Source organism: Python bivittatus, unplaced genomic scaffold (genome assembly GCF_059951505.1).
Source record: "Python bivittatus isolate LINGU-HERP-01145 unplaced genomic scaffold, Pbiv_v1 ctg000220_np1212, whole genome shotgun sequence".
Taxonomy (NCBI): Eukaryota; Metazoa; Chordata; class Lepidosauria; order Squamata; family Pythonidae; genus Python; species Python bivittatus.
In genome coordinates this window covers 5,204,487-5,220,005 of record NW_028277048.1, presented here as the reverse complement: position 1 = coordinate 5,220,005, position 15,519 = coordinate 5,204,487, and the positions used below count along the sequence as shown (strand labels likewise).

General features: G+C 38.5%; 1 long non-coding RNA gene across 1 annotated transcript in view; it reads left to right on the top strand.

The window, feature by feature from the left end:
• LOC112541000 (uncharacterized) overlaps nucleotides 1-15,519 on the top strand; it is a 78,136-nt gene that overhangs the window by 40,648 nt on the left and 21,969 nt on the right. The gene's annotated exons all lie outside the window — the stretch shown is intronic.

Sequence of the window (15,519 nt, the reverse complement as noted above, 5' to 3'; positions counted from 1 at the left end):
CCTATGTGGAAAACTTGTGTTTGAGACTTAAATATACATCCCAACCTCTAAGAGATGCTCGAGTCCCCAGATCACAGTCATCTATAATTATATAGTATCAGTAGAAACAGGTTTCTGGCTAGTTTGGCTTAGCTTTTTGGAGCCCTCTGATAATTTTTGATGCTGGGACAAGAAGCTAAATGTTGAAAGACATGTCAAGTTGCGCAGAACAACCTAACCCCGGGAAGAATCTGCCAACGCAAATCCCCCCCCCGCCCGCTTCTCCATTCAACACCCACAGATAAAACTTTGAAGTATGCTTATTCCAAGTGTTAAAAAAAAAAATCAAGCAAAGCAGCTGTGAAAAGCTCTGTGAAAAGCTCTGTGTGGGATCTACAATGCCTGCGAGGTGGAAAGAGCATGTAGGAGCAAGAGATAATCCAGTGCTGCTAGAAGCAGAAAATTACGGTTGAACAGCAAATAATGGGAACCTCGTTTTGGGAACTGAGTCTCATACAAAAGTAGTCATGGGTGCTTAAAAGGCATAGTTTCATGCTTTTGAAAAGTTATGTGAAAGGGTGGTTGGTGGGGAATTTACACATTTCAGAAAATTAATTTTCATTCTTATTTTTGCAGAGGGATTTGAAGAGCATCTGTTTCAGGAGCCTGAGAAGCTTTACATTTTTATCATACCCTTATAATCAGTGGGAAGGAAGTTTTTTGCTTCTGGCCCAGGGTTCACGTAGTAAGTTCTGCCATAAATGGGGTAGGATCATGACATACAGCTTCATTCTGTTTTAAGCATCCAGTGGAGTTACACTATCCAAATATACTAGAATATTTTAAGTTGGGCTGATCTGCTACTAAATCCTAGACCCTTTACAGTCCTTAAATCATGTTGGCTGATGTTTGCACAGCTCTGTTTTGTTTCTAGGTGCTTCTCTGATTTGGTCTAGGCTGGCCTTTCCATTACTGTTTTAACCATATTGCTTCTACTGCTGTGTGGTTGTGGTTATGGTTGTAGATGTTCCATCTAACTATTTGGTAAAGCATGTTTATATATATTTCCACCAGTGGCACTTGTCCACTGCTTCTTTCTGAGCAACTGGACCTATAAAATAATTGCTGTGTAGGACCATGGACACATTTGGCTGCTTATCCTTATTATTATATCTACCCTTCCTTCGTGTATTGTTATTCATTGATTTTTGAATGTATACTGTACTCCACTTTTTTATTTATAACAGCAAAATACAGAATATAAAATAATAAAATATGATGCATTTAAAATCAAAACCAAAAGTTTATGCCTTTCTTGTCTATATACTAATGTTCACAGTATGGGAAATAAACAAGATAAATTTGATTTCTTATTATAGAATGGTAAATACAATTTAATAAGCTTAACAGAGAATCAGTGGAATGATTTCTACCATTCGAATATAGACATTTAAGGAATACAATTTGTTCAAAAGAACAGAAACAATAAAAAGCGAAGCTGCACTATATGTTAAAAATATCCACACCTGCTCAGAATTTCAAGTGAATAAATTCCAAATAAATGAATATGTTGTTATGGTAGAGAGCATCTGGATTAAAATAAGTTGAGGAATAAATAAAACAAATAAAAATACATGGAAAATACATGGATACATGCCTGCCCAACAAATGAAAATACATGGATAATGTTTTTCAAAAGCAAATTGCAGGTCTTTCAAAGTGGCATAATATAGTGATGGAGGGATTTAATTACCCTGACATACATTGGGAGATAAATTCTGCAAGCACAGCCCTTTTGGGAAATTCCCAACTTGTGCATTGCTGACAACTTTCTCCTTCGGAGGTAGAGGAAAACATAAGATAGGCTTGACTTAACCTCGTTCCTTGGCTTCAGGAGTGTTATGATTCTTCCAAAAGAGGATGTGAGAAGTCGATAATTCAAGTGTTCCTCCTTTTGTTACTTTCCCACCCAGTAAAAAAATTAAGGAAACAGAACAGCTGCAGTAGAGGAGTCCAAGGCAAATTCCTAGAAAATTCATTTCAGTCTTTAAGAACTCTTGATTTACAGAGCAGAGAGATTTGATATTGATGAGTCAAGTTGCCCCACATATTAAATAGTAAGAGTCATAATAATAACAAAAGACTAAGTGGGGTGGAGATTCCTAATGTTATAAAATGCATCCCATGGAATATTGTGGGGTGAGAAAATAAATTTATGGATCAAGAGTTCTCTGCTGTTCTACAATGTTATAATGTGATTCTTCTCCAAGAGCCTCGCTTGCTAAGGAAAGTAGCCAGTTTTGGCAGAATACTTTACATAAACATGCCATTAAAGTGCATAAAATGGGATGAATGAAAGCAGAGTTGATAGACCTAGCAGCACTATATAAGGACATGGTTACGACTGAAGTAGATCAGTCCATTATGATAATATGGGGGGGGATAATATTATAGAGGACATTCTCCCATTTGGACACAACACACAAGTCCCAATTCTAAATGGGGGGGCAGTCTGAAACTATTAGTATATCTACAGTATACAGATTTAGACTGATGGGACTACAGGGGAGCAAATAGTACCAATCTATTTTGTATTCCCCTGCATACAGACGTGTGTATGCTGAATTATATATTTACATTTCTTAGCCTGGTGCCAACAATTCAGCATATTCATATAACAGATCATGCAGACACCAATTGGTTCTAGTTCTCCCATTTCAGTGTGTATTCCTGGAACCTAAAGGGTCATGGGGAAATATATTTGGAAGAATTCCAGAGTGGGACAGAGTAATCTGAAATGGTCTAACAAGGTTGCAGAGGCACAACGATGAATTCAGCTCAGATATGCTGTACTGAAGAGATACTGTTACTGTTTACCAGAAGCTATAACAAGGTGATCCTGAAACACCTGTTGTGAAAATGGTTAGGGGGCAACCAGCTGGTTGTAAAGGGTCTCTTGGTTTCTTCAAGTATGGAGAAATGCCAGGTACCAGATTGCCGGACCTTTAAGAGCAAAAGTAGCCAATTTTGAACAGAAAGTGCTGGCCACAGTGGTCAAAGTGCATCATTATAACAATTTGATAAGAAAATGCTCGAGCTTGTACTCTCTTTATGAGAGGAGTTGGAGTTGAGCTGGATTAATTGCAATGAAAATAAATTCTGGGACCTAATGGAATGAGAGTATGAATTGAAGGACAGATTGTTCCCATTACTTTGGTGACCCACTTTTGATGTTTTTGTAGATCAGGTGGAAACTGGCCAAACACAAGAGGAAAGGGATGACTTATTGATATCTGTGTCAGTTGGCTGTTGATCACCCCTAAGGAGGTGCAAAAGTTAATCAGTTAGGAGCCAAAGCCCCTGAAATGAATGGGCTGCCCCCAGAAATATTTCGACCTGTTCTTTTATATGCAGAAGATGTGACATTTCTTTTAATTACAATTATTGGTGGTGGACACCATGGTTAGCAGTTTTGTTTAATTACATCACTTCCATGGGATGGATCTCTCAAAGGTGGCTGATTGTGTGTTGATCGCTATGTACCAAAAGGGATAAATAAAACCCACCTACTTACTAGCCTATTAGTTTAATTAAGACCAGTTGCAAATTGTGTGCAAGATATCTCCTTGCAGCATTTTTGGATTACAAAGAGGTCAGTTAGGTAGTGCCTCCTGAACAAGCTGAATTTAGGAAGGATTGGATCAATGCTTTATATTGCAACATTTTATTTGGAATTTGTCTGAAAAGAACACCCAGTGGCTTATAGGTGGTGGCATATCTGGATGTGTCCCAAACATTTACAGATACATTATACTGAGAGATAACTTTAACTGTGGAGAGAAGATTTATTGCTCTGATATACAATCTTTACAATGGTACCTTTATGCAAGTGAAGATAGATTAAGCTGCAGGATTAACAGAAAAAAATTGCAACAAAGATGCATCTTTGTCCCATTTTTGTTTTGCTACTATATAAATCTTATGGTTATGGACCTTTCTTTCAAATCTTTCCAGATTTCTGTTCTTTTATATGCAGAAGATGTGACATTTCTTTTAATTACAATTATTGGCCTGCATAGACTCTTTAAAAGGTTGAGCAAATTCTGTAGATCTCAGTCAGTTGGAATTCACTATTCTAAAACCAACATACTGTAGTGGCTTTTGCAAAGAGGCAAAGAAAACATAAATAGTTTCTTGATGGCTGATAACCTCTTTTAAATATCTTGGTATTTGCTGTTCCCAATCATTGTCATGCTCCCAACACATTACAAATGCCAAAACGTCAGCCATGAAATTCATGTAAGCACATTGCTCCTTCTTCTCAAAGGTGGCAAGTTAGTGCCACCAACAATTAAGACTTTTAAAGGGAAAGTACTACTTCAGCTGGGATATTTATATATTTTATAAAAGTATAAGGACTGTTCTTGCTCTGTCTCCAACATTTTTGCTGCTGTTCTGAGTATGGAAGTGGGACAAAGATCAGTAGAGTGATAAAAGTTACATCCTTTTATTATAAAAGGCTACTTAACATGCCAGAGTTTTAACTGGCAAAACAGCATTTTAAGGAACAACTTGTGGAAGGTAGTTCGACTCAGTTCTGGCTCAAGTATTTCAGACAATACTTGATACCGTTGGAATATATGTAGCAATTGGATTGTAAAGATAAACTTAGGGATTAGATAGTCTTGGTGGACTCATTCCAGGACTGGTGTTCAGTATATCATACATGGTTTTATAATGGGTTCTGTGCGGTGGAACTACGTAATTGAACGTTCCCACACTTGCGGTCCTTGATAAGTTCCCTCTGAGACAGACTCTGTTGTCAGTATATTTGAAGGGAGATATATGGAGATCCCAGCAACAAAGCACTTGTGTACTTGTGGAACACCTCAAGAAGAATTGATTCATTGCATGTTGTACTGTAAATTATATTTGGCCCCTAGATTCATATTTATCTATCCACTGCTACAGAGTTGCAGTTGGGTCTCATATAATGAAATTCTTGGCTTCTAGCTGGCAGTTCTGATCTCTGTATAATACAGCAAGTTGCGTTATATGCAGTAGCAGCAAGAAAGAAGTAAAGAATGGGCAGCTATGGCAATACATTGTGCAGAAGATGAGAGGTGTTAATTCCATGCAAAATCTGTGTTAAGGGCAGATGACGATGGAATAAGCAGATTTTGATGGGCTGACTTGTATATGGTTGTTTTTATGATTCTAAGGCATTTGGGAATTGCTAAAAACAAAAAGTTGCAAAAAAATATTATTAAAGTACAAAATAAAATTTTGGTATAAAAGTAATCATTAAGTTTTATAATTTATTGCTAAAGCCCTTTTGTCCACCTCTTTTCCTGTATACTTATGTATTAGATCTTATTTCTCCTTGTTTTGGTATTAGTTTAATCCTATCATTTAGTATATGTATAGTCTTGCTCAAACCTACTGTACTCTTATTCTAAATTGCAGCCATAAAGTTCACTCTTACATCTTATATTTATAAACTGTACTGCTGCATCTACGTGTTATACTTGTATTTCTATATTATTGTGCCTAATGTTATATCCTTCTTCCTTAAAAACCCAAAGTTACTTGCTTGCAACATGACCTGTGTGGGCATTTTCTTTTGCCATGAGCTATTCTTCCACTCGAAAGAAAGAGAAGAAGAAGAGGACAACCAGCAGCAAGGTGGATGGACTCAGTTACAGTGGCAATGAGTGTACCATTGGGAGACTTGAAAGAACAGATTAGGGATAGGTTGTCACGGAGAAAATCTATCTATGTGTTCGCTAGGAGTTGAAAATGGCTTGATGGCTCATAATCAATTCTTCCACAGTTAGATCACCATGGAAGGGTACATGCAGCTAGCTTGGGACTGTTGGGAAAACTAAAGCTTAGAATAAGCTGAAGTTGGTGAAGGACAGTAAGAACAGTTAAGGGCTTTATTTATTCAGAATTAAAGGAAGAGAAAAGAATCAGTATACTACCTGTTTAATGACCACAGAATGGCAACATGTTAATGGAGAAAAGACAGAGCTATTCAGCCCTTATTTTGACTCGAGGATTGGTTGTCAGGATACAAATTGTATGGAAAGCTCAGTTCAACAAGGCCCTTGTACTGAAACCTTGAATCAAGCTAACAATTTCCCATGCCTTCAGATGTAGCAGAGATTTACTCCTCTAAAGCAGGAGGACCACATTTGACCTTTGAGAGTTGTCTACCTCTGCTGCATTGCTTGAACTTTACTGAATTTTGTAGTTTCTCAATCCTGTAAGAAATCTTTTTCTGGTACTCTTAGAAAGAGACTTGCATAGTTGGTTTCCTTTGTGTCTAATTTTAAATTCATTAATTGGAATGAAATTCCCCATTGCATGATGCTAGCATGAATGCCGAGGCTCGGTTTCTGCTGTACCATCTGCTCATTTGAGAATAATGTTAACTTACACAATAAGATCAAGTTTAAGTTTCCCTTCTCACTCTTCCAGATTCCTGAGAAGCTATTCAGGTCACTGCCACGCTTTCTTCATGTTTCTTCATTTGAGAGGAGAATTTTCATAATTAGAATTTTTCATCCTCATTCTTGCAGTCACTGTCGTCTTTTGAAAAGGGAGGATGGCCAGTTACCGTTAGCCACATTTGCCCCATGTGACTTCCCCCCCCAGTTGGTTCGTAACAGCATTGACAGTCATGGATTGTACTATCTGTTGAGGAAGTTGTTTCCTTTCTAGTAGCAGCTCCTTTGAACTGTAAGCAGTTGAAGAGAAAATCTGTTGATCATTCGTGTACTAGGTTCAGTAGCAGACTAAAGTATATGGCAAACAATAATATTTTGGGATGGCTTTTATTGCATCCTGTTGCATTTAGCAGGACATATTATTAAGTAAGTGAAAAAGGACTGCGATCTCAGCTGAGAAAGGGGCTATAGGCCCTCCTCTACAAGGAAGACAATAAACCTTTTGGGACTTCATTTTTAGGAGAAAAAGGGTGAGAATATGAAAGGTTATTTGCTTTTCCTCATGTCTTGTGAAGAGAATTTGTTGCTATCCCATAACAAAAGAAGGTTCAGGAGGGACAAAAGAAAATGTCATATTACATTTAATGAAGTCTTAGAAGTTGGTGTTGCAAGTTCTGACGATTTCCTAAATGCCTTCAAAAGGGGATTCGATATACATGGAGGAGGAGAGTTGTTATCAATGGGTGATAGCCATGGCTAAGTAGAGCCACCATATTCAGAAGCACTGTACCTCCACCAGTTCTGGATGGGGAAAACAGTAGGAGTAGAAAGTTGACCGTTACATCCTGCCTGTGTACTTCCAGGAAGCTGAAGATAGAAACAGGATGCTGAACTACTTGGGTCTTCATTCCAATCTTACAGGGAATGTTTCCTGCTCTCAGGTTCCCTTTGGAGCTTCCTGATGGAACACTCCTAGCAATACCACTGCCATTCCATCTTTTCCTTTTTATTGGATTTTCAGTGGTCAGAAAAACGATAGATGTGATTATGAGTAACGTGATGATTACAACTAGAAGATGATCTGGTTTGTGCACCTCCCTCCAGCCCCCCAATCTTATGAATGAAGCAGAAAGGTGGAACAGCCTTATCTGGAAGCCCTGCTGGTTAGGCAACATTTTTTTGCTGGGTGGTTGAGTTTTCTGCTACAGCAACCTTCTCAACCTGCCCAACTGCATTTGTGTTAGATAACTGCCATACATCAGCTCTATCCGATGGTTGTGGTGGACTAGGATAGTGAATTGGGTGTTGTAGTCCAATACATCTGGCAATAACACCCGATAGTGGAAAACGGCATACATACAAAGATCTCATAAGCTTCCAATTACCTCCCTGCCTTATATGTAACTACCTTCTTGTCAGTTCTCTGTGATCTACCATTGTGCACAGCTTTTAGGTTCTGTGCCAGATTATTTGGGGAATGCCATCTTTCAACAGGGCTTGTTACTTGGCCTATGCCCAGATGCTGCTTACAGATGAACTGCCATTTATTACGCATGTGTGGCTAGGTTTTGTTCAGCAGCATGTAACTTTATGTAATATTAGATATCATTACACTCTATGTAAATTGTAGGTATTATCATATCATTGTAATTTTAGATGTTATAACATTTTATGTAATTTTAGATACTGCCTCATTGATAGCCTAGACATAGATTGCTCCTTTTGGACTTTACTCATGGGTTCTATCAGATTGTTTTATAGACATATTTTAATTGTGTCTCAAATTTTATTTACTGATTTTGTAAGATAGATTTATGTGCTCACAGATTGCTCATGGACACACTTCTTATTGTCGTCTAAGACTGTAATAAACTGACTGGCTGTCACAGGGTTTGTTTTGCTCTTCAGTTTTCGGAGTCTCCAAGTATCTCCTCTGTTGTTTCCAAGTATCTCCTCTGTTGAGCCAAACTTCAAAAGCTTTACATATTCTGATTGTGTTTCTACACAATACTATAATATTTTGGGATGGATATAGTATATAATAATACTATATCAGACTAAACTTAAATCTATCTCAGGGCTATGTAAAAGTGATCAGGAGGGAGTCTGGCATTCTCCCTTCCAGACTATCAAAACTTGTGTAGAAAGGCTACCTTTCCCACCAGAACAGCTTGTTTTTGCAATCCTGCTGTGCATTTCTTAGAATCATGCCTAGAACTAAAGTTCAGCTAATTTATAAACCGTGTGAGAAATATATTTTGCAGGAAAAATGTTCCATGTGTTTTGTAATTTCTTTTCATATGGTTTTCTTGTAAAATACAGGAGTGGTTTACCTTTGTTTTTCCTGTGCAGTATGAAATGATGCCTAAAGTGACCTTCTGTCTCCAGCATCTTCCTATATTGCTGCTGGTACCTGCTTGCTTTAGCCGAGCAGTTGGGATAACTGTCATGCCTTGGGTGACCTGCTGGGAATATATACTCTTGGCATACTTTTTTTTTTTTCTTCCTCACTCATCTCTCCCAGAAACACCCCTCTGTCATGATGAGACAGCACGGCAGGACTTGGGAATATGTGGGTGGCTTATTGTTGTTGTTGTTGTTGTTGTTGTTATATTAATATAAGGCATTTGAACAACAAACTCTTAAGGAAATTATGCTTAGGCATTTACAAATTAGTTGATATGCTTATTTCTTGCATTGGGCATGTGTTCAAAGGCCAGCTTAACTACATCTACTTGGTTAAATAATAAGATAATGACTAAGATTGGGGCAAGCTAAGAGTGTTTACATGTAATGTGATGGAAAGAATACTTTGATTTTACTGTACATTCTATTAACATTCTTACAAAAGATTTTTTTGTATTACTTGTTGACTAAATATTTAAACAGGAAACAAAAACTAAATGAGTGGAGAACTGGCCTCCTTGTGAAATACCATTATTATGTATTTGCTGAATGTATTCCCTCAACAGACTGTTTACTTTCTGAACCTGGTTTGTTTAAATACACATTTTACTTGCAGAATTTCCTTCACTTGTAATTTCTCTCCATCCAGACCAGACAAAGGTTAGAATCAGAGGCTAGGTTCACACATCACACTAAACTGTGAAATGGATTGCTTGATGATCTGTTAGTTTTGTTGGGCTAGGTACAGGTAGTGTTAATCTAATTGCTCTGCTGGGATTTGTCATCCAGCTGGAGCCATGAAACACCTCTCAAAAGAAGTCTTTTTTGTGGTGTTGTGAGGAAAAAAATGGGAAGCTGGCTGGTATCTTCTTGTATTTTGGCTTTAGCAATGTGGAGAAGGATTAAATTACAGGCCAATAAACTTTTTATTGTGTTTAGACACAGAGAGCTATTATGCTGTTCCATTATGGTGTAAGCAACATTATTAAAAGTGCAGAAAAAAGAATGGGAAGTAATGGGCAAAAAAAAAAAATTAAAAAAAATTAAAGGCAATGGAAAAGAGAAAGAAATTTAACTAAATCCTGGTTTGCACCAGCACCATTCAAACACATCTCTATATCTTTCTATCCTTGCAAGCCATCACATATACGTATTTTTTTTCTTGAAACTTACCAAATCTCTCTTTTTGAGGAACTTACCTACTTCATCCAAGCACAACCTGCTCTATCTTTCCCTTCCTCTGAACACATTCAGTTTTCCTTCATATCCATTCTTACTAGATTCAGCAACCAACCTTCAACTCCATATTTGCACAAAACATTCCATAATTCAAGAATTATGTGCCATAATTCAATAAGGCATATGATAATTCACTTTATCATATGCCTTATTTAGATCAACAAATATGCAGTAAACCTTCTTTCTCACATTCATACATTTCTTAGTTACCTACCGAAGAGAGAAAATCTTGTGTACACCTCTCCTACCTAGGATAAAGCTCCACTGAACTTTCCAAAGTTTACTCATTGTCACTTCTCATATCCCTTCAGTCAGAATTCTGCCAAACATCTTCCCAGACATGCTTCACAAACTAACTACGTGGTAGTTTTTGCATTCACTCTTGGTACCTTTCTCTGTGTATATGTGAACACTAATGGTATTCTTTCAGTTGTCAGGGATTGTAGAGAGCCACAGAGACTACCTTGGAGAAACTATGCAGAGGTGGTTTCAACAACATGTACGGAAACTTGCTGTTACTATAACCTATATCAATAAAGTATAGTTCCAGTCAAACATGTGGAGCTGGTTTTCCACTCTGGCCTATCTCGAAGGGCTGAGAGGAATGGATGTCTTCACACACATTGAACAAATTTCACAGCCACTCTATAAACAATCCACATCCATGTTTGAACATTTCTGTAGTAATACCATCAGTACCTACCATTTTTAAATGTTCTCATGGCATTTCTGACTTCCTTTCTTGAACGCAAACATTTACAACATTCAGTTTATTTCCACTCTTTGAAGTATCATTATCATTCCCATACAAATCTCTAAAATGCCAGTTTTCCCTCACTTCAATTTTCATCTCAGATAATTTTATCACTTTAATCCTTAATTCCATTCACCCTGCATTTTCTCTGCCTCTTTTAATCATTTCTTGCTCTCTTTGGCTCAGGTATATTTTCTTCCTATTCACAATATACAGTATATTTTATCCTAATTTTTGTAGCAATCATTCTCTTACACTATGCATTTTTCCTCATCTTCAGTCTCTTTCATTTCATCCTTTCATCAAGCTTCCTTTTTATACTTCCTATTCGGGTACAGTAACTCTATACATTTCTATAGCACTCTGCAATGTAATTCTTTTCATTCTGTTCCAAGCCATTTTCGCATCCTCTTTCTGCATGTCCACATGCCATTCATTCTGTGGGAGATTAATCTATCTACTAATAGTTTTTTAAGCAGAGTTTGTCTTTCTCTTCCTGCAGTATTTACTTTAGTCTCTTTCACTTATTTTATTTAGCAAATTTATATAGCTGCCCATCTCACAAAAAATTACTCTGGGCGGCTTACAAGCAGAATAATGATTGAAACCATGTTGCAGTATAAAAAACATCAAACATAAATAGTAACAAAAATAAAACACAAAAACATAAAAGAATAAAAACATAAAAGAACCCCAAGACAGCAAGGGAACAACCATCATTTAGCCTCATACAACCACTTTGCAAGCTCACCATGGGATCCCCAGGGATGATGGAAGAACCATGTTTTCAAGGCTTTCTGAAAGGCTAAGAGAGATGGGGCTAACCTCACTTCAGGGGGAATGATGTTTCAGAGGGCAGGGGCTATAGCAGAAAAGGCATATCTTCTGGGCCCCCCCAGATGGAACTCCTTAGCAGACGGGACCCAGAGCATACCTCTGTGCCGGACCTGATGGGATGGGTAGATGTAACCGGGAAGAGACAGTCCCTCAAATAACCTGGCCCCATATCATGTAGGGCTTTAAAGGTCAAAGCCACACCTTGAATTGCACCCAAAAGAAAACCGACAACTGATGCAGTTTGTGAACCAGAGGTGTAACGTGTATCATCCTATAGGCACACATAACTGTCCATGCAGCTGCATTCTGCACCAGCTGAGGCTTCTGGATGATCTTCAAGGGCACCCCCATGTAGAGTGTGTTATAGTAATCTATTTTGGAGGTGACCAGGTCATGAGTGACAGTAAGTAGAGTCTCATGGTTTAGGAAGGGGTGCAGCTGGCGCAAAACATAAAGCTGTGCAAAGGCCTTCCAAGCCATGACTGCCACCTGCTCTTCAAGCAGGAGTTGAGAGTCTAGAAGGACCTTCAGGTTGCATTCTGGGTTTGTCTGGATAGTGTGATCCCATCCAGTACCAAAGATGGTAAATTCCCAGATCCAGAAGGCCCCGAAACCTAGAACCACTCAGTCTTGCCAGGGTTCAGCTGAAGCCTGTTGTTCCCCATCCAGACTCCCGCAGCCTCCAGGCACCAGGACAAGACATCAATGCTTGTTTCGCCAGGGGCAGAGATATAACTGGGTATCATCGGCATACTAATGATACCTCACCCCATGGTGATGAATGATCTCATCTAGCAGCTTCATGTAGATGTTAAATAGGAGTGGAGAGAGTACTGAACCCTGTGGGACCCCACATAATAGGGGTCAGGTGTGGGACCTTTCACTCTCAATTAACACCAACTAGTATCAGCCCCATAGAAAGGAAGCAAACCAATGCAGTATTCCCACTTTCCTTTTCTTCCATGTGTATTTTTCCCAAGATGTACACAGTCAAAAAATGTCCTGTCCCACATTTATAACCTTGCATTGTCCATGTGTTCTTCCCTAATTCTCTGTCTTTCATCACAAACAATCATGCTTTGAGATTTATATTCATTCTTTTGCCATGTAGTATGGCAAAGAATAAACTAAAACTATATATTCAAAACAAACAGAACTTTTTCTAAGCAGATACATGCCAAACCGTCACACTCTCATTCATTCTTTTTCTTGGGTCTCAAAATGGCCTAATCCTTTTTTCTATACTCTGTAATCTCATTCCCCTCCCATCCATTCATGTCACCTAGCAGAATAATTATTTCCCTTGGATCATCTTCATTCAGAATGTTCAGAAATTTTCTCCAAGCTTATTCCTGGTTTTTCCAGTCATTGGAGGATAACACACATCTCAACAGCCTGTGGATTTCTGTTTTCATGTGCATCTGCATGAACCTAGAGGATCCCAATTCATAAATTCAAGCATAAATTTTCACTCCTTTTTCATAATTGAACCTATACATTTACTGGAATTATGTCACCAAGAGATGTGGCAATAAACCGATATCACTGGAAGGGAAGCAGGTTGTATTTGGGGGAGCGGAGTGGGGTGGGACAGTCTTAAAACAAGAAAAGGCATGAACACTTAAAGTTGGATCTGGAACTTTGCCTTTGGATTGTTTATCCCTGAGTGTACTATGCATTGCATATGACCTCCAAATCTCAGAGCATGTGTATATGCACACACATACACAGGGAGAGAGAAAGAGAGTAGTAACTTCAATGAGTGAAGATTCAATTTTTTTTAAAAGGAAGTATCAACTGACTGTTATTCATTCAATTCATTTCATTCATTCATTCATTCATTCATTCATTCATTCATTCATTCCTGCCTTTCTACTCTAGTCAGGTCTTAAAGTGACTAATTGGATGAAAAAAAGTTGATGTTTTGATGAACAAACATCAAAAGTTAAATATATAAATTACTAGGCAACCCTGTGACCCATTGGGTCATTCTTTGACAGAAAGGTAGTGCAGTCTGATGTGACCAGAATGAACATTAAAATTTAGACTGACCATATATTTTTTTACCCCAATGCTGGACAGTCTCGTGATCATCTAAGAAGAGTATATATTATAAATAGAAAAATAATTGTAGTGGCAAACCAACTTCATTAATAAGTTAATATTTACTTACCTAAACAGATAAACAGAATGACCACAGATGAGCAAAAAAACAGTGGGAGCAGGAGCAACTTCTGGCTTCCTGCCAGCTTCCCCATTGACTTTGCTTGGCCACAACTTTGCGAATAAAACTGGTCTGAACATTGTGGAAATTTCAATTCCATAGGAGTTATGGGTCCCGGATTTTTTATGCATTCTTTAAGTTAGCAAATTTATTTATTTATGTATTTATTATTAAATTTGTATGCCGCCCATCTCCCCCAACGGGTTACTCTGGGCCGCTCACAATTAAAATCAAAAACCCATAAACAGTTAAAAATACCCCATAAATAATTAAAATTAATTAATCCATTAAAAATCAACTGTAAAAACAAAACCTATACATAAATACTAAAAACATTCAAGATGACAAGGGGGCAAAATCAATTACCCCCCCAAGCCACCTCCACTGGTATGAGCCCCCATCTGGCCCCCAAGCCTTTTGTCATAGCCAGGATTTCACACCGTTCCTGAAGGCCATGAGGCACACCGCACCTGGGGAGGTAGGTTGTTCCACAGAGTGGGAGCCACAGTAGAAAAGACCCTCTTCCTAGATCCCACCAGTCAAAATTCCTTGACTGGTGGGGTCTGCAACATGGCCCTTCTGCCAGACTGAGTGAGGCGGGCTGATATAACAGGGGCAAGATGGCTCCTCAGATCATTTATGTAGCTTGATTCAAAAATTGTTGTGGTATAATGCACCGTTTGGGATAACTTGAGGGTACAAACAGGCAAACAGATAAATACAATGAGACTTTTAGTAGTATATAGATGGTAGCCCTCTAGGTCATCTGCAAAGATTGAAAATCAGGGGCCCTTTTTTTCAATAGTATTGCTCCTTTCTGAGTGGGCAGCTCCAGGCCAGTAATGGGGAGAGGAAAGATTTACCAGTCACTTACTCTATTGTGGAGTGTTGCAGGTTTTCTCCCTCTCTCCTCTGCTGTTTATCATTGATGTGAAATTGCTGAGAGAGATCATCCATCCATGTTGAGGATACTCATATTTATATCTCCACCTCCAAACAATAAATGGAGATTACTTGTCTAGAAACCATTTGGCTCTATAACTACTCCAGTAGTGATTCTGGATGGGAGTCACTGAAGGAGCAGGTCCATTACCTGGGGGTCCTTTTAGATTCACAGACAATCCTGAATAGTCCATGTTGGGGGAGGGGGACTTTGCCCAGATTTGGCTGGTGCACCAGTTGCATTCTTTCCTAGAGAAGGAGACCTTAGCAGTGATTCATGCCCTTGTCACCTCTTAGTTAGATTATTACAGAGCATCCTGCATGAATTGTCTTTGAAGGCTATTTGCAAGCTACCACTGGTCCCAAGCCACTACTTGTATGTAGCATTTCCAGGCTCTGCATTAGTTCCCAAATACACACTTCAGGTACAATTCACAGTGTTGGTTTTGATCTGTAGAGCTCTATATGACTTGACACCTTGGTACCTGCAGGACCATGTGCTTGATTTGGATCCTGTCCATCCAGTGCATTCATGCCACAAAGGGATAATGAGGGTTCTTCTCCTACAAGAGATTTGGAAGAGAAAAAGAAATTTATGTTCTTCTATAGTGCCACCTACTTATTGGATCAGCCTCCCACCAGAAATCCAGATGTCACTATTGGTCCTGACGTTTAGGAGAGCTGTA